Below are 22342 nucleotides of genomic sequence, written 5' to 3'. Positions count from 1 at the left end.
ATTTCATAAATTTTAAGAATTCTGTCAGCCTATGCAACTTCCTCACATTTGTTATATTTTCCTTGTCTCTTTAACATTAATTTCCGTCAAAGCTCTGAAATATGATATTAAGAAATAGTACTTGTGATGTATCATCCAGAGAAGGGAGGACGACAGGCATTCTTTCAGTTGGCAGCTGGCTTGTGAATCAAGGTGTTGGGAGGAGGGAGGGCGTGATAGCAGGGAGAAAGAGGAGAGATCTATTCTGTTCCCAAAGAAAGAGCAAAGTAAAAATGTTTTCTAGGAAAACGGCCCAGGGTGAAGCTTGTTGAAAGCATGAAAGAGAAGGGGTTTTGATGGTCCTGTGCTGTGTTCACAGCCCTCAAATTCCAGACTCACAAACACCCAGAATGAGAGATGGCAATCAGAAATTGGATGCTGATTATTTTGTTGATATATTGAAGACAGACTGCATTGTTCCAGTGTGAAGGCTTTCTGAAGTGATGCTATCTTCATATTCCTTTTCTGAAATAAACAAGAAAGGAAGTTGACAGAGAAGCCAAGACATGGCAGATAGTATCTAATCCATTGCCGGAGTTACAGAAGCGAAGTAACTGGGATCCAATTTTTCTCCCTTGCTCGCTCTCCCTGTTCCTTCCTAATTTCTTTTTGTTTCCTGTTTTTGCACACCTAGGAGATAATGTACCCTAAGTAGTCGCTTGCAAGATGAATGAAATAGATTATTCTCAGAGAGTTTATCTTTTGTTTGTTATTGAAAATGTTCAAAGATACATTTACAAAGATGCAACATATTCTATAATGGTAGAAATGGAAAGCAGCCTACATGTCCACTAGCAGAGGGCTGGTTATAGAAACCTTGACATAGCCACACAATGAATTAGTGTCCAATCGTAAAACAAAACCAAAAAAAGACGAAACAGGGCCTTGTATCTCTATGAACTGAAAAGAAAGTTTTCTAAGAAATATGTTATTTGAAATGAGCAAGATTAATTCTGCATATGAGGAAGATATCATTTGCAAAAATAAAAAGATTAGTTTATGTTTAAATAGGCATAAATTATTGTAGGAAGGTGTTCAAAAGTGGTATAGTGGTTGGTTTGGGGGAGGGATGTGGGGAGATCGGACGAGGTAAGCATTTAATATTTAATTTCACACCATTCTGTTCTGTTACTTTTATTTTTTTTTACCTTGAGCATATACTAATATAAAAGTAAATATTTAAGAAACTAGATAAGTTTTAACAGTACAAAATTGAAGTATCACTTATCGGGGACAGTGGACCCAGGAAGCCTGCTGTGAGGCAGGACTGAGCGAGGGTGGTTGAGTTGAAACTTGAGGTGGGAAGTCTGTGAGCCTGGGGAGGTGCAGAGGGGAGGACCAAAGGGAGGGCACTGCTCTACTTCCTCATTACCAGCCCATTTCAAGACAGGTAATCTTGGGGAAAAAGGCCTCTTATGGCAGTGTATCTTAAAATGGAAATTACCTTGAACAGATTGTTAAAAATAAAGTCTTGACCCTATTTTAGAATATCTGGAGAGAAAGCTTTAGAAATGGGCCCTAGGACTATGCACTTTCAACATGTTTCCAGTTGATTCATTGGCAAAGTGAAGTTTGAAACAGTAGGTATTAGGGCCTTTGATGGAGAGTGAAATAGAATCATACCTATCATTGAATTCCATATTACTGGGCTGGCTGGCCCCCTGGAGGTGGTGGTCCCTGGGGCCCTCCAGGAGGAGGTGGGGGAGGAGGATTTTGATTGCCTTGTGGTCTGGGTGGTTTCTGCTGAGGAGCATCCTCTGGCTTGTCATCCTCAGCAGGGGATCTAGCTGGGTGTCTTCCTGGTTGTGGTGGTTCTTGCTGAGGAGCATCTTCTTGGTTTCCATCAGCAGGAGGGAGTCCAGGTGGAGGTCCTCCAGGAGGTGGTCTCCGAGGCTCCTGTTCTAGGCTCTGGCTTGGGGCCTTTACATCTGCATAGGTAAGACACAAGCATAGATATGGTTTTGGATCAAAGACTCCCCTCTCATGTTGATCTCCGATGACCTTAGCCTATGGTCCCCTTTCTCCCAGAACCTGCCTGAAACCTTCCAACCTCCCTCCTGTCAACTGCTTCCTTATGCAGTAGTCCTCTTAAGGTGCATAAGAGTGATATTGAAATTCTAGTTCTTTGCTCCTGAGACAAACATGTGACTTTTATTGTGACAATAGAGCTGGTTGTAGATATGTTAGAATTCCCAGAGAATTTCTCAAAGGACAAAGGAAAAGCAAAGGGATTATTAAAGTTACTTATGTTGCCAGTTATATTTCAGGCCGCTGACATAACTTGACAACTGTGACTCTAAGTCTGGTCACTTGGAGTCTATGGGACATCCTCAGGCTCCAAGACCCAGGGAGAGAAATATTAAGAGGGAGAGAAAGACAGTGATGGCCCACACAGGATTCACCAAAGAATGGTGGGAAATTTTTATCAGCCACAGGGACATGGTCAAGTAGAAAAACAGAGAGAAAGGGGATCCAGATTCTTATTTTTTTTTGCATTTCTCCTTAAACAATAGATTTATAGAGAGGAACATTGGGGAAGCAGGAAACAATTGAGGGGTTGGTTTTCAGTAAGATGGAGGAGTCACAATTAGGACTCCTGCCCTTTTTCTGTCACCTCTCCAACGATCATTCCTGGCCTGAGGGAACAGGCAGCACACTCCTGTGGTCATCCAGTCCAGAGTCACTTCTGTTATCCAAGTCGGGGCCCTGCTCTTGGTTCCTAGAATTGAAGTTGGTTAAAGGATTACCTATATCTCTGGGGTAATGACATTAATCAATATTTGACAGGAAAGTGATGGTCATAAGACATTGGGGAACTGAAAAATTCCCAAGAAAGGAAGGGAAAGAATGTTTATTGAGGATTAATTGGGATTTACCTGATACGAGGGGTGGAGCTACTTTTCTTAGGAGTCATCCAGGAAAAGAAGCACAGGATGAAGTGAAAAGTGAAGTCCCAAATCTTTCAGAGTGCACAACTGTTCTACCAGGAAAGGCACCCTTCCAACCACTACCTGTATATTTCATAAGTTAACTTGTCTGTCATGGTTTGTGATGCCTTTGAAAAGGGAGGAAGATGTAAGGGGATGGCAAGGTTGTTACTATGCTGGGAATCCACTACAAACTGCAAATAGAACAGGCCCTTTTTGTCCTCCCTAGGATTTCTCAAACCCTAAAACTAATTTGAACTAAGTGCTGTGGTATTTCGTGTTCTAGTGTACTTCTGCCCTCTTTCTTCCTTAAGTATTAACCTTATATTAACATACTTTTCAAGAGGGGTGAGCAGGGGTAAACATTTGGATACAATCTTCCATAAATCGCCCACAGCACACTGAAATATTAAATGTGGGTGGGAGAAAAATGAGAATGTTGGGCCCTGGTATCTCCATATCTCTACGTGGAGAGAAAGAAATCTCCTATCCTCTTCTCCATCTCTGAAATAGCTCTGATGTGTATTTATCTTCGTCTATATCACATCCCCTAGCAAGGCTACCTCACTCACTGTCTATATTCATTTCTGTAATATCTTCATGACTGAACTTCTCCTGTACCAGTCTCACCATCCTCCAGTGCATCCTGCACTGCACAGTCAGAGAGAGTTTTCTGAAAATGTAAACCTTACCTTGTCATCCCTCTGGCTGAAATTCTTTCTTGGGTTCCAACAGTACCTTAAATAAATTACAAGGTCTTGCCATGAAATGAGGACATGACTGGCCTTCTCTTGTGTCAAGAAGTCTGTAGCCTCCTGTTTCCTCTCATTTCTCTCCTCTCCATACCTCCTTCCTCACTGCAGTGTCATCTGCCAAGCCCCAAGCAGAGTCCCAATCCCCTCCTCCCCATTTTCATTTTTTTACCATTATGTGGGCTGTGAGCTGAGCTCAGGGCCAGCAAGGCCACTGAGAGCATGACCAGCCGCATCTTGGAGGAAGCTCTGGAGTTGCTCCTGACTATGTGCTGGGAGAACCCGGGTGGCTTCCTTTATAAAGACAACAGAACAATGGAATCTTTGAGCTCCACACTGCACAGACCTCATCATCTGATAGACTAGGTGATAGTTTACTCAGTCAGGTCAGGTGCATCCCTTGTCTCTTTTTGGGACTTCGCCCAGCAGGATGGTGTGTCTAGGATATTGTTAGTGTCTCATTCTTAATAGGTACAATGTGTGACTTGGGTAGTTTTTGAAGGAACCATGCCCAAGAAGTCAGTTCAGATGTTAGAAATGTTCTGTCATCATTGGATTTTCTGTCTGATGGTGAGGTTGTTTCTCTATTCTTACGTTGTCTTGTTTGTTTCTCTGTATGAGTGTGTCTGTTTGTGTGTGTGTGTTGACAGTGATTTTATAGCCAAAAGTGAAGAAGGTCCGTATCTCTGGCCATTATTTTTCCCCTAACTACATGAATCATGGTGCATGTGTGTGCCTATGTGTATGATATTTAGGAAAAATTTTTGATGGTCCGGAGAACATTTCTGTTGAACTTTGAAATGTATGAGGAAAGCACACCTTGGGCTCACATGGATGACAGAAGGTTGACCCTCAGCCTGTTCGGGCCCAGAGAGATCATTCAAGATTCTCTGCATCTGTCTTTAATCAGGGAAGCCTTGGTGTTGTAGAACACAGGTGAACTACAACTTTCTGTTTTCATTAATATTCTTGGGGTTATGAAACTTAGTGAAAGCAAAGGTGGACACTGAAGCCACTGTGGGATTTCTAAATTTGAACAAGATGAATAGAGTTGCTTGAATGAATCATGCTATCTTATGTCTCTAAGACTTCTATGCTGTTTCCCTTTTCTAGAATCTTCTGTAGGATTCAGTTTGGGCCTTATTTCTTCTAGGAAATACATTTTACCACCCCCACTTATCAATTAGTGGCTAAAATTATCCACTCCAATAGTATAGCCGGGTGCCCACCAAAAATCCTCTCTTGCATTGCACTGATCGTCTAGTTTTCAGTCAGGTTCTGTGCTGGAATGTGTTTCCTCAGATATTTCTTCAACACAGGGAAATTTCTCTGCAATATTCAGATGCTCATTTCTCCCCACTCTACCTCTGAAACTTATTTGTTGCTATTTTATCTCTTGAATCAATCTGCCCTAGGTTTCTTTTCTCTCATGTCCAGCTTTTTTTTTGTGTGTGTGTTTTCTGTTTTTGGCTATGCATTCTGGGAGAATTCCTTTATTTAATCATCTTAATCAGAGGCTGTTCTGCTCTCCACCAGGTTTGTTGCTTTTGTGTGTAAAATTTTGCACCAAATCATCGTGTTTCCAAAAAGGTGTTTTTTTTTTTTAAAGATTTTATTTTTTCCTCTTTCTCCCCAAAGCCCCCTGGTACATAGTTGTATATTCTTCATCGTGGGTCCTTCTAGTTGTGGCATGTGGGACGCTGCCTCAGTGTGGTTTGATGAGCAGTGCCATGTCTGCGCCCAGGATTCGAACCAACGAAACACTGGGCTGCCTGCAGCGGAACGTGCGAACTCAACCACTTGGCCATGGGGCCAGCCCCCAAAAAGGTGTTTTTAAGTTACTTGCATTCATTGCCTTTTCAGTTGCTGATCATTCTGTCATATTCAGTAGTTGTCAGCTAATCCTCAGTGAAAATCAAGCTGATTCAGTGTCATCGACTGCCACTGATCTCAGAACAAGTGTAGATCTCGTGTTACTGTTCAGATTTTTTGCAAGTCTTGTGGGAATGTGAGATAGTTAGGCTGGGATATCACAAAGAGTGCCATGTGGCTGGAAACCCTACAGGTAGGCCTCAGGAGGAATGTGGATGAGTGGACCCTTGAGCGTCTGGGTTGTGCCGTCTCTAATATGTTGTTCAGTTTTTGCGCAGGGCTAGTGAGAATTTGCAGATAGTTTGGATGGGATATCACAAGGAGGGCCATGTGGCTGGAAATCCTCAAGACAGGCCCTTGAGCACTGTGGATGAGTGGATCCTGTGCTGCGCACATGATTGTCTGAGTCTGGCCCTCTCTGAATTGTTGCACAACACATTAAAGGAAAGTTTTCTAATACAATGGAGTTTGCTCCGGATAACTTTGCCCTTGCAAGGTGACCAGGCAGACTGTTTTTCTCTTTTTTTTCCTGGCATAATTATGGATAAATTCCAGAAGTGGGGAGATAGCAGCAGTTGGCCATTCTTCTCTGGTTGCACTGGAAAGTAGAATGGTTCTAGCTAGGCTTTGTGTGAGGAAGGGAGATGTCTTGGGCCTTCAGTTTCCCTTCTGTTATTGGGATGACTGTCTCTGATTTCTCCGTATGTATTTTACAAGAGAGACTGGATATGAGCAGTCCTGACGAGGCGGCTTATGGCAGACTCTCAGGTTGGTTAGGAGGGTCAGACATAAGGGTGAGAAGGGAGTGCCATGCAGACTTAGTGACATTGTGTGGGTGGCTGCAGAAGGGGCAGTCCTGATGGAAGGCAGGCTTCTCTTCAGCTTGGTGAGTACTGGAGGAGAGCAGGGCATTCTGCAAAATATCACACAGTTCGGGTCTTTCCCTAAGATAATTTTTAAAAAGTCATATAGGTAGACAATATATTATCGGACTCCCCCTTGGTTCCTCCCAGATAACATCTCTCTGAGTCTTGGGTCACCATGGTAACAGATGCCTAAGGAACTAAGAGTCAACCTCTGTCTGTTTCTTGCTGGCTGAGAGTAGCACCCCACAAACTGGACTTGCACAAGTGTCCAATAGGCGGCCTCCTGACATCATGGAACCAAAAACTCCACACCAAGATCATGTTAATGCCACCATTTTGAGAGTTTGTTTCCTATGAAGAGCCATGAAGCTTGACTACACTTGTGCAGATCGTCAGTTTTCTCCTTCCTCGTTGCCTCCAGTCATCTCCCTCCACACTGCAGACCACCTTGCCCCTCTACCCCATAAATATCTCTAGTCCTCATGTTTGGGGAGGCAGATTTGAGACTTGTTCTCCCATTTCCTCACTTGGCTGCCTTGTGAATAAACCCTTTCTCTGCTGCAAACTCATCATCTTGGTGATCAGCATTTGGCGTGAAAGGCAAAATGAACCTGGTTCGCTAAGAACAGTACTTAGCTTTTATTACAATTCCCGGCTGAGGAATTGACATGTGATTAAGACATATCTCATCAGGGTCTTCCAAGTGTTTCATATATGAATGAGTTGCTGAGATAAGGAGGTGGAATATGAAGCTGCCGGCACTTATTGTGGCAGCCACACATAGAAAGCTGAGAGATTGATTAAAGCCTTTTGACAACATTTTTGAACCACTGAATCCAGTCATATTTGAGTTCCCCATTATTTGAATATTCAATTTTCCTTTTTTACTTCAGCTAATTTTAGTAGAGTTTCCTGCATTTGGAACCAAAATGATCCTGCTGGAGGAAAGAGGGCTAATTGCAAAGCACAAACTTTGAGATATTTCTCCCTGAAACCAAAACTACCGGACTTCTCTCAGTAAGGTAGTAACACGCATTTTGTGATACAGTTTGGAATTATTCTGTCAAACTGCATACATTTGACTTCCTGAAGCTGGAGGAGTGGCTTCAACTAGTGATATTCTGCCCCTTTTGGAGCCCTTTATTCTGTCAGAGACCAATCATATTTGGAGGTGTTTTGGGGAGCTAGAGGGGAGAGTCGACATTGCATGCCATTGTTTTTCCAAACTGGCTTTATGTAGGTCCTCTTGTTTTATGCCTTTTTCAGTAGGAATAATGTGAGCCTTCTATTTAGAGCTTGGTAGAACAAACATAATATAGAAAAAGCCTTAGGAAGAGTTACCGAAATCAAATTAAGGACACGTCTGTTCTGAGCAGAGATAGAGAATATATTCCTCAGTTTATGGACATAAAACTGAATGTTCTGTTAAATTTCATAGATATCAAAATCCGAATGTGAAATACTCTCAGTTCCAAGCTATAATCAACCATGTATGAAGTTGTTTATGAGATTTAAAAGTTAATTACTCAAGTAGCAGTTTAAGCAAAATCTATTTCCGTTAATGGTTAGCTCAGTAAGAGTTAAGAGTGTGAGGCAGGATTAAGAAAACAAAATCCTACTTAATCATTCACAGGATAAAGTATAATGACTAGACTATTGGAGTGGTGGATAAATCTGAGGCTGAGGGATAGTTCCTCAGATCCCCTCCTCTACACACATGAGGTTTGTCAATCTTCTTCAGAGATGTTCATGAATGAGCTCTGTGCCCTCACAGAGATCCCACTGGATAGATTCTCATCATTCTTTCTGATTTCAAGATAGAAGGAAGAGCCAGAGGAAATCCCAAATCCTTTTTCTGACTTGAGGTCAGTAGCCTTATTGCGTAGGTGTCTTTTATTAATACCAATTTTGTTATGCTCATTGTAAAAGTGTCATTGAATCCAGGAAGTTTTCCAAATAATGGGAATGCATAGAAGTTATCAATGTACCATTACAGAGCAAATATCAGAAGCGATATCCCCAGATGAAACACAAAGAGCACCAGGGAGGAGTATATGAGCTTCTTGCCAAGGATGAAGGTCAAGGGTAAAGGGCAGTAGAGAACCAGATAGCTCTTTAATCCTTGTTTAGATTCCCAAGCAGTCTAGCTTCAATTCCTTATTCTGCTCATTTATCACAATTTGGTTTTTCCTTTTTCTTCTGCACCATTAGAAACGTGCTGACTGATGCCCTTTATCATGAATTATCCTTCAGTACTGATTATTAAGGGGTTTCTATTGGGACTAAGTACTGAATTTTAAACTCAACCTTTTCTGTGGCTACTGAGAGGCAATGCATTGAGAGTTTAAAACTTCAGCATAGGGCAGTCCCGTTGACAAAGACTAAGAATCCGTTGGGTCACAAATCTTATTTGTACTTCGCTAACGTATGAAATATATCTGAGCATATATAACTGTGTGAGAATGCCTTTTTATACATTCTAACCAAGTGCCTTTTAAATACTTACCAATTATGTAATTTAACAAACTTTATTCTTTCAGGTAATAGATTTCCTGCCTGCTTTTCCTTCGATTTCTTTTTATTGTTCTTATTCCTTTTTTGTTGAGATGACTATTTAGTGTATTTTCAATCATCTGGAATTTATTTCCTTATGGCATGAGATAGGAGATTAATTTTTTCTGCATGAACAGCTTATTTGGATTAAGACTTTTATATTTTTCTATGCATGTTGATAACTAATCAGCATCTATTGTGGTCGGCTCTGGACGCAACACAAATCTCCTCTGAAGACTGTGTTTTCCCTGGTTCTCCAAGATACCGTTTCTTATTCACCTTTGATTAAAATCTCCAAGAATTTTATTTTAGTTTGGAAAAATTATCTTCACATTCTTGGATATTAGTTCTGATTTCTTTAAGTTCTATTGCTATTTCGTTAGTAATTATTGAGACCATTATTATTTAGAATCCTCTTTCCTTATTTGTTTTTCTTGGCCCCCTTTGTGTTGGTTTTAGTGGAGCAATTCTTTCAAAAATCCTTGCAAGTCTGAAAAGTTCTTATTTGCATTGACAAGTAAATAGTAGCTATCTTAGTTGAAGATGTTATCCTTCAGGAATTGCGAACAGATTAGTTTAATATTTTAAAGCTTGCAAAATTTCAAATGAGAAGTCTGAAGTCAACATGATGCTCCTTTGTTTCTTGGCAATGTCTACTCTTTGGCTTCCCATTGTACTTTTAGAAGGATCTTTGAATCTTCTGCTTAGATTTGAATTCAAAAATTTCTCCCGGTTCTTCCTGGGGAGTTTTTACATTATTTTCCCTTAACATTTAGAGAGTCTGGAATCATTTTAACTTTAGAAAATTGTCATATTATTTTATTGATAATTCATTCTTTATAATCTTTATTTTAGAACCCTTTTAAACAGTTATTAAAATGTTTAAATCTGTTCTCTGTGTTCTGAAATTTTCCCTTACACTTCTTTTCTCTCTCCTCTTTTCCATTGTATCGTGGGAAATACGTTAATATTCTGTTTTCCTCCCTGTTTCAATCTTTATCTCTGTTCATTCTGTTGTTTAGGCTGCCTACTTTAAAACAGTGTTGTAAATTTATCATAACTGTTTGCCTTCTATTATGGCAGCCTACTTTCCTATTTAGTGCTCCTGATGACACTGTTTCATTTACATCTTTTTGCCTCTTTTCTTTTCTGTTTCCTACAGGTGGACGTAGTACAGAACTGGGTTTGTTTGAGTGTATAGTAACTTCTTTAAGTGACACTTGTTCCTTCATTTGTTTGGCAGCATTTAGAGAATCAGCTCCATTGATGAACTGGGTCTAGATCAAACGATATTGACAGCTGGACTATGCATCCTCAGCCGAGATGAGAAATCCTGTTGGAGTCAGCGAATGCAGTTTCTGATAGTAAAATCCATTAAATCTGTTTGTAAGGCAACGTTTAAGAAAAAGATTATATTTTTTTAAAAAAGCTGTTTTTGTTGCTGTCTTATGCTGTTGCTACTGTTGTGTAGTTAGCCTATCTTTGACTCCTGTCTCATGGATATTGACAGATATTTCTGATTTAGTACTCACCACCTCTCCCACAACTGTTTAGTTATCATGATCTAAAAGACTGCTTTACAATCGTCCTTCAGACTTTTGTTCAAACCAATGACAATCAGTCTACAGATATTAAGCTGGCAGTCCTGATTTTTGTACCTGCACCAGTAATGATTCATCAGGCCCAAAGAAATTGTAAGATGTCATTAATTTTATGATACAGACTGATTTCAGCTTTGCAATAAGAAAAAATATGTTCAGGAATCCATGAAATATTGTGTTTAAACAAAAATTGTTGGAAGAAATGGGCAGAAACACTACAACATCACAATAGGTTTATATACATTCATTGTTTTTTCATAGGTGTGGACATAAAGGGCTATAGGTGATGTAAATAACCAATCATAAGACTGTTCTACTATGTTAAGGTATCCACAAGCATTCCCTCAAGAAATTTAAGGATTTTGTTCAGTGCCCCTGGAAGATTTCCCAGTATTGATTATTTATAACAATATCCCTAGGACTGTTGTTTGTAGATCAGGTGCATCTGAATCACTTGGAATATTTATTAAACTGCAAGTTTTCAGCCTCCTTTGGAGGCAGAGTAAAGAAGTAGCTGCAGAACCAAAGCTCTGGGAACTTCACTTTAACAAACACCCCGATGCTTTTGATACACTTTAAAACTAGAGAACAGCTATCCAATTAAAGTACTAGAAAAACAGCCAATCCTAAGAAAGAAACTTAGTAAACAGCTTTCTTGTCCACCATGAAACACAAGTTAGAATTTAGAAATTAATCCTTGACAAACCCTTCTAAGAACTTGAAGACAAAAGCAAAAGCATTTCTAAGGAATTCTTAGGTGGAAAAAAGTCAAATGTGAAATCACAGACTATTCAAGAATTTAGAAAACGAGTATTCAATTTGTTAAAACCTATGGATTAGATCAACATTTTCCTCATAAAAATTTCTGGAATCAAACGCCTTTGTTACTAAAGAAAATATTATAAAAATAAGTGAAATAAATAATAAATTCAAGGACATAGTGAAAGAAAAACAAAGTAAACCCAATAATCAGCAAATACAATGCTAACCTCAGAATAAAAATAAAAGCAAAATTTTAAATAAATGCAAGCGTATAATTTGAAATAAATAAATAAGCTTACCTAATTGAGAAAGAAACTGTGGATGATGAAAGGAAATGGATTAAAAAATAGAAACTACAACTCTATGCCGAGTTACATTAAATTCTGAGTAAAACAAACACTTAGTAAAATATAAATTCACACAACTGAGTCGGAAATATCTGATTGACACAAAGAAACCAAAATCCATGGCTGAAATTGAGAAAGATGGTAAAAATGACCTCTTTAAAAGAGAGAATTCCACATGGTTTTAAATGTTAGTTCTTTTAAATCGTCAAGGACTAGACCATGAATATGCTATTCCAATTATAATACAGCATAGAAAGAAGGAATATTTTGCACTTATTTTCATAAAGCTACAATCATTCTGATAACAAAATAATCTGTATAATGAGAAGCATTTCATTATGGAGAAACCCCCCCAAAAATGTATATATGCTTATAAATTTCTTGGAGTGTTTGTAAATATTGAAAAGAAACTTGCTGTTCTTTAGTCATTTCAGGTAACCATTAAAAATTATTCTGCATGAGATTTGATCAGGAAAATGAAACAGAAGTCATGTATTTACATTGCCTTTTGAGGCAAATTCTCTAAAATAATAGAAAGTATTCATAAAAGAATGAATTCAAAACACTTTTGAAAAATAGAGTATTAAGTGTAGATTAGAAATTTATGAGGACTTCCTAAGGGTAGAAAGCAGGGCTTTAGAGGGACAGAGAAGCATTATGGAAGAAAAGTCATAGTTGAAAGCACATCCAAGAGAAGACATCTCAGGAGGTGAGAATGGTTCAGAGTGTTGGAAGTCAGAGTTGAGTAGATATCAGGAGTGGGAAGTGGCCCTGGAGAAAACGTCAGGATGATTAATAGAGATAAACTTCGTTTGAAATTCTGGGTCTTCAACTCTCTACCTCTTCCATGGCTGTGGGAGGAAAGACCCCAGTGCACTCACCACCAGGTTAAAATACTAAGTGTGTGTTCTCTGTCCAACCTCCAATGAGGAGGCAGAGTACCTAGGTATCCAAGATTGTAGGTCTACAGATGAAGGCAGTTGTTTTGCCCACCATGACCATAATTGTTTTGGAAAATGGTTTGGAGCTAGTACATAATTAGTGTAGGGAGATGAGTGTGGAAAATCAAAGGTCGTTTGTGCTTTAGCGACCCTCAGTGGATGGTGCAAGACAACCTGAAGGAACTCTTCACCAAATCTTTTAATACTCCTAAGAAGATAGTGAGAGTTTTCAGAAACCTCGGGAAGGGAATTGAAGCCTTGACAGAGTTTACTGAAGAGGTTCATTTCCTTATGATTCATAGGAAAGCATCAATAAAGAGAAGGGCATGGATAATAATTGTTTAAGACTCCTATCTCAGATTCTAAATTTCCTTCAAATATGGAAACTCTCATATAAAGTGAGGCACACAGTAGCTAATATTGCCGTTGAAGTGAGAACAGATGTATCCCGTACTCTTGAAGCTTGGGCGTGTCAGCTGGGTTAAGCTTTAAATGTTGAAGTAGATCAGGGGAACATCATTCTGCCAATGATGGTTGCAGTCAACCATGAGAAAGAAGGGTGTTTCCAAGGCATGACATTTCCTTGTGGGGGAAAGATGGCATTAGACCCTGAGCCCAGGCATAAGGTTGAGAGGCTGAAGAACTGGTAAGTATCCAAGGCCAAGAGAAGTAAAGGCCTGATGGCAGGTCTTATGAGTCTTGGACATTGAGACCTTTAATGTCCTCAGAAAGAACCATGTAAGAACTGTGTCTTTAGGGTGTATTGAAAAGGAGAGAGCAAAAATTATCATTTTACAATAAGCAATGAGGTGGGAATTTCAGCACATCAAGAGTCGTAGAGGTTGTTCAAAGGGTGGTTCTGTCAGCCCTTCGTTCCCTAATCAAAGAAATAGTCGGCAACATTAGATATTACCATGTTAGTTTCACTGCCTCGCAGGTGATAGACATATTTCTATGTCTCAGAATCTATGGATTCTTGACTCATTGAAAAATTAAGGGGACACGAGGGGTGATGGGATGTTCTCACATTACGTAAACAGTCTCAGAATAACAACATTATGACTTTCAGCAGTAATACGATTTCTCACCACAGTCAAGTTATATTATCGCTAAGTTTCGGGGTGTTTTGTTCTAAGCAGTACTAACTGAAACAGAATGGGTCTTTCAATAGATAATACATGTTAGCTTAATTGGCTATGCTTTTTCTTTTTTAGTGGCACATAAAATGATGGTGTATTTGAGAATCCACAGCATGCTAATTCAGTGAAACGCAATAAGAATGAAAAGTCTGTACACGGTAGTGCCAATATTGTTTAAGGACACTAACACTACTTTTGCGTATTTTATAGAGAATTTCAAGGATAGCAAGAGTTTGTCAGGAAATGGAATTCTGTGTCCTAATGTCTGCAGTTCTACAATGTCAATATACGCTTCCCTGAAAATCTGTGGTAATTTATGATGATAGGAGCAGTACATGAAGATACTTGGTTTGCTGACATCTTCTCCATTCCTTGATATCTGGTATTTTTATAATTTTGTAACTCTAGAAGACAAAAGGTACTTCATCTTAATGTATATCTTCCTGATTATCAGTGAGAGTGGAATTGCTTTGTATGATTATTGGCCATTTATGTGTACTTTTGTGTGTGTGAAATGACTGCTCGTATCTGTTTCTGAGTAGTAGTCAGAAGGTTCACAGGCAGCGGATGGATAAATCAGATAAGGCTAACTTGTTCAAAGAAAAGAGAGGACTGACTGTCGGAATGCCTCATGGAGGGATGCGCACCATTATCCAGGAGAGTGCAGGTAGTGTTCTGACCCCCCAAATCCTCTCCAGTGTGTTCATAGTTATGGGTGATGAGTGGGACTCAGTGAGTGTCAGATTTCCTGGAAGCTGGACTGTCCCCTCCGGGCTCAGCAGTTCATCTCAGCTGAGATGACTGTGTCTGAGAGTGTGTAAGCCGATGTGTATTAATGCCATAAACACCTCATATGGCCAGGACCACTGTCCATATCAGAGTTTTAAAATTTTCCAGATGACTATGTGGTAAAGCACCATACATCCAGACATGAGCTCCATTCTCACCCTTTGCTCTTCAGCCTATTATAGTCGTTCCAGTACTTTCTTGAATATAGACCTGTAGACGTGAAACAATAACATTTTCTATGACATTTATTAATTTTTCTATTGGTTATTTTGTAGTTTTCCTAGTGTTTCATTTAGTTTCTCTCTATATTGTGGATATTAATTCTGCGTATGAGAGACCTTTTATAAATATTTCCTCCTTATCCCTTCAATGTCTTTTCACTTTGTTTAGGTGGTTTTTATTATAAAGACTTTAAATTTTTGTTGTACTTCAGTTTGCTTACCTTTTGTTTACATCCCTGCATTTTGTGTGTCATTTCAGATTTGTTTTCCTACTTTACTACCTTAAACACCTCTACTTCACCTCCCCACCTCACTGTTATAGACATTCTCACTCTACTTCTTCACCTCAACATCATAAACATACATAAATTTTGTAAAAATCACGTTTGCCTCCTTAAACCATTTGAAATTAATTTTTGTGATTGCTCTGTGATAGACCTCTGAAATTAGTGTTTAAAGATAATTGGATACAAAGAAGGAAATTTCCAGGTCAATATTGCTGATGAACATAGATGCAAAAATTCTCATCAAAATAATAGCAAATTGAATACAGTAGTACATGAAATGGATCATATTCCATGATCAAAGTGGATTTACACCAGGAATGCAGGCATGGTTCAACATGCACTAATCAATCAATGTGATACACCACGGTAAAAAAATGAAGAATAAAATTCACACAATCATCCCAATAGATGTGGAGAAAGCATTTGAGAAGATACAGGATCCATTTATGATAAAAAGTCTAAACAAAGTGGATATAGAAGGAAAATACCACTACATAATAAAGGCCATATGTGACAAACCCACAGCAAATATCATCCTCAATGGAGAAAAGCTGAAAGCTCTCCCTCTAAGAACGAGAAGCAGACAAGGATGCCCACATTCACCACTCTTATTTTTAACATAGTACTGGAAGTATTAGCCAAGAAATCAGGCAAGAAAAGGAAATAAAAGGGATCCAAATTGGAAAGGAAGAAGTGAATCTGTCACTACCTGCAGGCGATATGATTTTATACATAGAAAACCATAAAGAATTCCCTAAAAAACTTTTAGAAATAAGAAGTGAATCCAGCCAAATTGCAAGATACAAAACCAATATACAAAAATCAGAAGCATTTCTATACACTAACAACAAAGTAGCAGAAAGAGAGATTAAGAATACAACCCCATTTATAATTGCACCAAAAAGGATAAAATACTTGGAATAAACCTAACTAAAGGAGTGAAAGCTGTACCCCAACACCTATACACCATAGTTGAAAGGAATTGAAGAAGACACATAGAAATGGAAAGATATTCTGTGCTCTTGGATTGGAAGAATTAACATAGTTAAAATGTCTATACTTCCTAAAGCAATCTATAGAGTCAATGCCATCCCTATCAAGGTTCCAACAACATTTTTCACAGAAATAGAACAAAGAACCTGAATATTTGTATGGAACCACAGAAGACCCCAAATAATGAAAGGGATCATGAGAAAAAAGAAGAAAGCTGGTGGTGTTACACTCATGAATTTCAAATATACTACAAAGCTATGAACCAAAAGGCATGGTAGTGGCACAAAAACAGACACAGAGATCAACGGAACAGAATCAAGAGCCCAGAAATAAACCCGCACATATATGGATGGCTAACTTTCAACAAGGGAGCCAAGAACACACAATGGGATTGGAGAGGCTCTTCAATAAATGGTGTTGGGAAAACTGGACAGCCACATGCAAAAGAATGAAAGGAGACCATTATCTTACACCATGCACTAAAATCAACTCAAAATGGGTTAAAGACTTGAATGTGAGATCTGAAACCATGAAATTTCTAGAAGAAAACATAGGCAGTACACTCTTCAACATTGGTCTTAGCAGCATTCTTTCAAAAACCATGTCTGACCAGGCATTGGAAACAATAGAAAAAAATACACCAATCACAGGACATCAAACTCATAAGCTTCTGTACAGCAAAGGAAACCATCAGCAAAATGAAAAGACAACCTAACAATTTGGAGAAGATATTTGCAAACCATATATCAGATAAGGGGTTAATATCCAAAATATACGAAGAACACATACATGTCAACAACAAAAAACCTAGCAACCCCAATTAAAAAATGAGCAAAAGATCTGAACAGAGATTTCTCCGGAGAAGACATACAGATGGCCAACAGGCATGTGAAATGATGTTCAACATCATTACCTATAAGAAAAATGCAAATCAAAACTACAGTGAGATATCGCCTCACTCCCATCAGAATGGCTATCACTAACAAGACAGGAAACAATAAATGTTGGAGAGGATGTGGAGAGAAGGGGGCACTCATACACTGCTGGTGGAAGTGCAAACTGGTGCAGCCACTATGGAAAACAGTATGGAGTTTCCTCAGAAAATTAAGAATAGATCTAGCATATGATCCAGCTATCCCACTGCTGGGTATTTATCCAAAGAACATGAAAACACGAATGCATAAAGATACATGCACCCCTATGTTCATCGCAGCATTGTTCACAATAGTCAAGAGTTTGAAGCAACCTAGGTACCCATTGAGGCATTAATGGATAAAGAAGATGTGGTATATATGCACAATGGAATACTACTCAGCCACAGACTTGGTGAAATCCGGGCATTTGTGACAACAGGGCTGGCCCTTGAGGGCATTATGCTAAGTGAAATAAGTCAGAGGCAGAAAGTCCAATACCATATGATCTCACTCATAAGTAGAAGATCAAAACAATGACACACAAACACCTAGCAACAGAGATTGGATTAGAGGTCACCAGAGGGGAAGGGGGAGGGAGGAGGGTGGAAGGGTTGATTAGGCACTTGTGTGTGGGGATGGATTGTAACTAGTCTTTTGGTGGTGAACATGATGTGATCTACACAGAGTTCGAAATATATTATGATGTACATCTGAAAACAATATAAGTAGACTGAATGCTCTAGATAAGAAAAAAGGCTACCAAAATGGATAAAAAGCAAAGCAAACAAAGAAAAACAAAATGAAGAACAAAAATCACAAGATCATCTCAATAGATACAGAGCAAGAATTCAATGAGATCCAACTTCCATTTATGCTGAAAAGTCTCAATAAAATGGGTAAGAAATAATGTATGTCAGGGCTGGCCTTGTTGCTCAGTGGTTAAGTGTGCAGGTTCCACTTTAGAGGCCTGGGGTTCACTGGTTTGGCCCCAGTTGCGAACATGGCACCACTTGGCAAGCCATGCTGTTGTAGGTGTCCCACGTATAAAGTAGAGGAAGATGGGCACAGACGTTAGCTCAGGGCCAGTCTTCCTCAGAAAAAAAAGGAGGATTGGCAGCAGTTAGTTCAGGGCTAATCTTCCTAAAAAAAGAGAAAAATTCAGTTATCCAAAGATGTCCTGTAGAGTGTCCTTGGTGATTTGAGATGCTATGAAGGATAACCTCACATGTAATAAAAGTTTCTTAAAAAAAAAAAATAATGTACCTCAACACAATAAAGGCTGTATATGACAAACCCATGGACAATATCACAATCTATGATGAAAAACTTAAAGCTATTCCTCTAAGAACAGGGATGCCCACTCTTGCCACTCTTATGCCAGATAGTACTAGATGTCCTAGCCAGACCAATTAGACAAGAAAAAAGAAATAAAATGTTTCCAAATTAGAAAGCAAGAAGTAAAACTCTCCCTGGTTCTGTATGACACGATTCAATAATAGAAAACCCTAAAGAAGTCACCAGAAAACTATTAGAAATAATCAAAACTGGGGGCCGGCCCGGTGGCGCAGCGGTTAAGTTCGCACGTTCCGCTTCTCGGCGGCCCGGGGTTCGCTGGTTCGGATCCCGGGTGCGGACATGGCACTGCTTGGCAGCCATGCTGTGGTAGGCGTCCCACGTATAAACTAGAGGAAGATGGGCACGGATGTTAGCTCAGAGCCAGGCTTCCTCAGCAAAAAGAGGAGGACTGGCAGTAGTTAGCTGAGGGCTAATCTTCCTCCAGAAAAAAACAAAACAAAACAAAACAGAAATAATCAAAACTGCAGCAAAGCTACAGGGTGAAACATCCACTTAGAAAAATCAGTTGCATTTGCATACTCCAGCAACGAACTAGCATAAGGAGAGGTCAAGAATCCAATCCCATTTACCATGGCAACAGAAAGACTAGGATACTTAGGAATAAATTTAACCAGAGAGGTGAAAGCGCTATACACTGAAAATTATAAGGAATTATTGAAAGAAATTGGAGAAGACATAAAGAAGTGGAAAGATAGTCCACGCTCATGGATTGCAAGAATAAACATAATTAAAATGTGGATGATACCTTAAGCAATCTACGGATTCAATGCAATCCCAATCAGAATCCCAATGACAGTTTTCACCGAAATAGAACAAAGAATCCTAAAATTTGTATGGAAGAGCAAAAGCTCCTGAATAGCTCAAGAGATCCTGAGAAAAAAGAACAAAGCTGGAGGCCTCAGAATCTCTGACTGCAAAATATACTACAAAGCTCTAGTAAGTAAAATGGCATGGTACTCGCACAAAAACAGATGCATGGATCAGTGGAACAGAGCTAAAAGCTCAGAAATAAACTCACACATCTACGGACAGCTAGTTTTTCACAAAGGAGTCAAGAACATACAATAGAGAAAGGAAAAGTCTCTTCAATAAATGGTGTTGGGAAAACTGGCCAGCTACATGCAAAAGAATAAAAGTAGGCCATTATCTGACACCATACACAAAAATTAACTCCAAATGGAAAAAAACTTCCATGGAAGACCTGAAACCATAAAACTCCTAGAAGAAAATATAGGCAGTACACTCTTTGACATCAGTTTTAGCAGCGTATTTTCAAATACCATGTCTATTCAGGCAGTGAAAACAAAAGAAAAAATAAACAAATGGGACTACGTCAGACTAACAGCTTCTGCAAGGCAAAGGAAACTATGAACAAAATGAAAAGACCACCTGCCAATTGGGAGAAAATATTTGCGAATCATATATCTGACAGGGGTTAATTTTCAAAATATAGAAAAAACTCATACAGCTCAACAACCAAAAAACCAAACGACCCTATTGAAAGATGGACAGAGTATATGGATAGGTATTTGTCCAAAGAAGATATGCAGATGACCCAGAGGCACATGAAAAGATGTTCAACATTACTCTTTATCAGGGAAATGCAAATCAAAACTACAATGAGGTATCACCTGAAACGCATTGAAATGGCTATAATTAACAAGACAGGAAATAACAAATGTTGGAGAGGGTGTGGAGAAAAGGGAACCCTCACACCCGGCTGGTGGGAATGCAAAGTGGTGCAGCCAGCATGGAAAACAGTATGGAAATTTCTCAAAATATTAACAATAGAAATACCATAGGATCCAGCTATCCCACTACTGGCTATTTATCCAAAGGAAGTGAAATCAACCGTACTAGGAGATTTATGCATCCCTGTGTTCATTGCAGCCTTCTTCACCAGAGCTGAAAAGCAACCCAAGTGCCCATCAACTGATGAATGGATAAAGAAGATGTGCTATATGTATAAAATGGAATATTACTCAGTCATAAAAAAAGAGGGAATCACCACATTTGTAACAACATGGATGGACCTTGAGGGTATGATGTTATGCAAAATAAGCTACACAGAGAAAGACAAACACAGTGTGATTTCACTCATATGTGGAAGATAAAGAAACACACGGATAAGGAGAACAGATTAGTGGTTTCTAGAGCAGAAGGGGGTTGAGGGTGTATGTGAAAGGGGCAAAGGGACACATATAAATAGTGATAGATAAAAACTAGACTACTGGTGATGAGCACAGTGTGGTCTATGTAGAAACTGATATGTTATAGTGTTCACCTGAAATAACACAATGTCGTAAACCAATACGACCTCAATAAGATAATTTTAAAAAAGATAATTGGTTAGCTAATTGTCCCTAAACTATATTGAATGACCAAGTTTCCTGCAGTGATTTGAATTGCTCTCTTCATCACATGTTAAATTTCTTTACATGTGTGGCTATGTAGCTCAATGTCTATTGATCCTTTCTTTGTGCCTAGCATGGTGATAAATGTTTTTTATTCATTTTAGTCCTCGCAATAGCCCTTTGATATCTGCATTATGTTCACTTTTGAGATGAGGAAATAAAAGCATAATAGGATTGAGTGACTTTCACAAAGCCACACACGTTGTAAGCATCAGCTATATTTAGGAAATGCAATGGAGAGAGAATGACTTTGTTTGTAAGAACCATTTAAAATTTCTGCAATCAAAAAATCAGAAATGCAGATTATACAGTCAAACATGTAGAAATACAAATATCTGGATGGAAAATTGCAATAGCCTAAAAAAACCAAGCTTTTCTGGAATTCTGGAGTAAATAGATTTGCACTGCTGTCCTGTCACCTAGTCATTCCACTTCTACAATTTTGTTCACGTGTCTCGTTTGTGGTTGTCTCCTCGCCCATCCCTCTGATCCCTGGGCATTCATTCCTTCTTTATGTCATCTTATAGGTTTTTTGGGGGCATTTGGAAAGAGCAGAAATAAACATATGTGTTCAATGCCCCATGTTGAAAACAATCAGTATCTTTATGTGTAGTTCTGATCCTGTAACTTCCTGGCTTCATACTCTGAGAGCATTCCTACATCCTTAGATTAAAAGGACAAAGTCCTTGATAGAGCATAAAAGAGCTTCTATAAATGGTCACTTTGTTTCTTTCTTTCCTTTTTTTGTTTGTTCAAGTTACTCGCAAGGTGGATTGCTATCTCTGTGCCTAACTTAGAAGCATCAGCACAGTCCTTTTTCCCTGGCTGCATTAAACATACCATGAACATGAGTTCATAGTCAATGGTAAATTTCCACAGTTTTCTTGGTGAGTAGCTCAACTACTTTTTTAACCCTAGAAAACAATTTTAGGTGAACAATCACTGTTTTCTACTCCAATAATCTGATAAAGAAAGTTTCCTATAAGAGACACCCGTACTTTCAAGTCTACCAGTTAACCAGCCTTAGAACTATGAAAATTAACTTCTCAATATTACAGGAAAATCCTTTGTCCATTTTACTAAACAGACAGACAGAAACTCAAGTTTCTGATGAGGCACAGAATGTGTTTGGATTTGTCTGAAAATTTCACTCAGTTTGTTTGTTTTCTAGCTAAACCTAATCTATCCTTGAATTTCCTGATAATCTTAAAAATGTCTTTTTAGGTTTTTGTGGAACAAATGCTGGTTTGATCAAATTTGGATCTGAACAAGTTTTACTTGTTGCATTTAGTAGGTCTTGCATTTTCGATGACGTTAATGAAGCTTAAGCTTTGGGGTCCCTCATCTACACAGGCCCCTTCCAAGGCCCTGGGAGGGGCCTAACAATTTTGCATTCATCATTTTGTATTGTTTTTCTTAAAGAGAGCAATCTAAATTATACAAGCTTTAAGCTCCAGAAAAACCTGGATTCTTCCCTATATTTGGTTGTTACAAATAGTTTTTGTTTCTAGATGAAGAAATCTAGAGAAGGGCGTCCTCTCTCCTTTCTCCCCATGCCGTTGCTTTATT

At 38.9% G+C, this 22342-nt stretch overlaps 1 protein-coding gene across 1 annotated transcript in view; it reads right to left on the bottom strand.

The window, feature by feature from the left end:
• Nucleotides 1-410: 410 nt before the first annotated feature.
• LOC103546714 (proline-rich protein HaeIII subfamily 1-like) overlaps nucleotides 411-22342 on the bottom strand; it is a 34923-nt gene continuing 12991 nt past the window's right edge. The window contains exons 4-5 of the mRNA XM_070619112.1: nucleotides 1663-1910; nucleotides 411-504 (exon numbers count right to left, since the gene is read on the bottom strand). The gene's annotated coding sequence lies outside the window, so the exon portion shown is untranslated. The remainder of the gene's footprint in view (nucleotides 505-1662; nucleotides 1911-22342) is intronic.

Source organism: Equus przewalskii, chromosome 5 (assembly GCF_037783145.1).
Source record: "Equus przewalskii isolate Varuska chromosome 5, EquPr2, whole genome shotgun sequence".
Lineage (NCBI taxonomy): Eukaryota > Metazoa > Chordata > Mammalia > Perissodactyla > Equidae > Equus > Equus przewalskii.
Note: the sequence above shows the minus strand (reverse complement) of the source record. Positions and strands in the feature narration are given on the sequence as shown.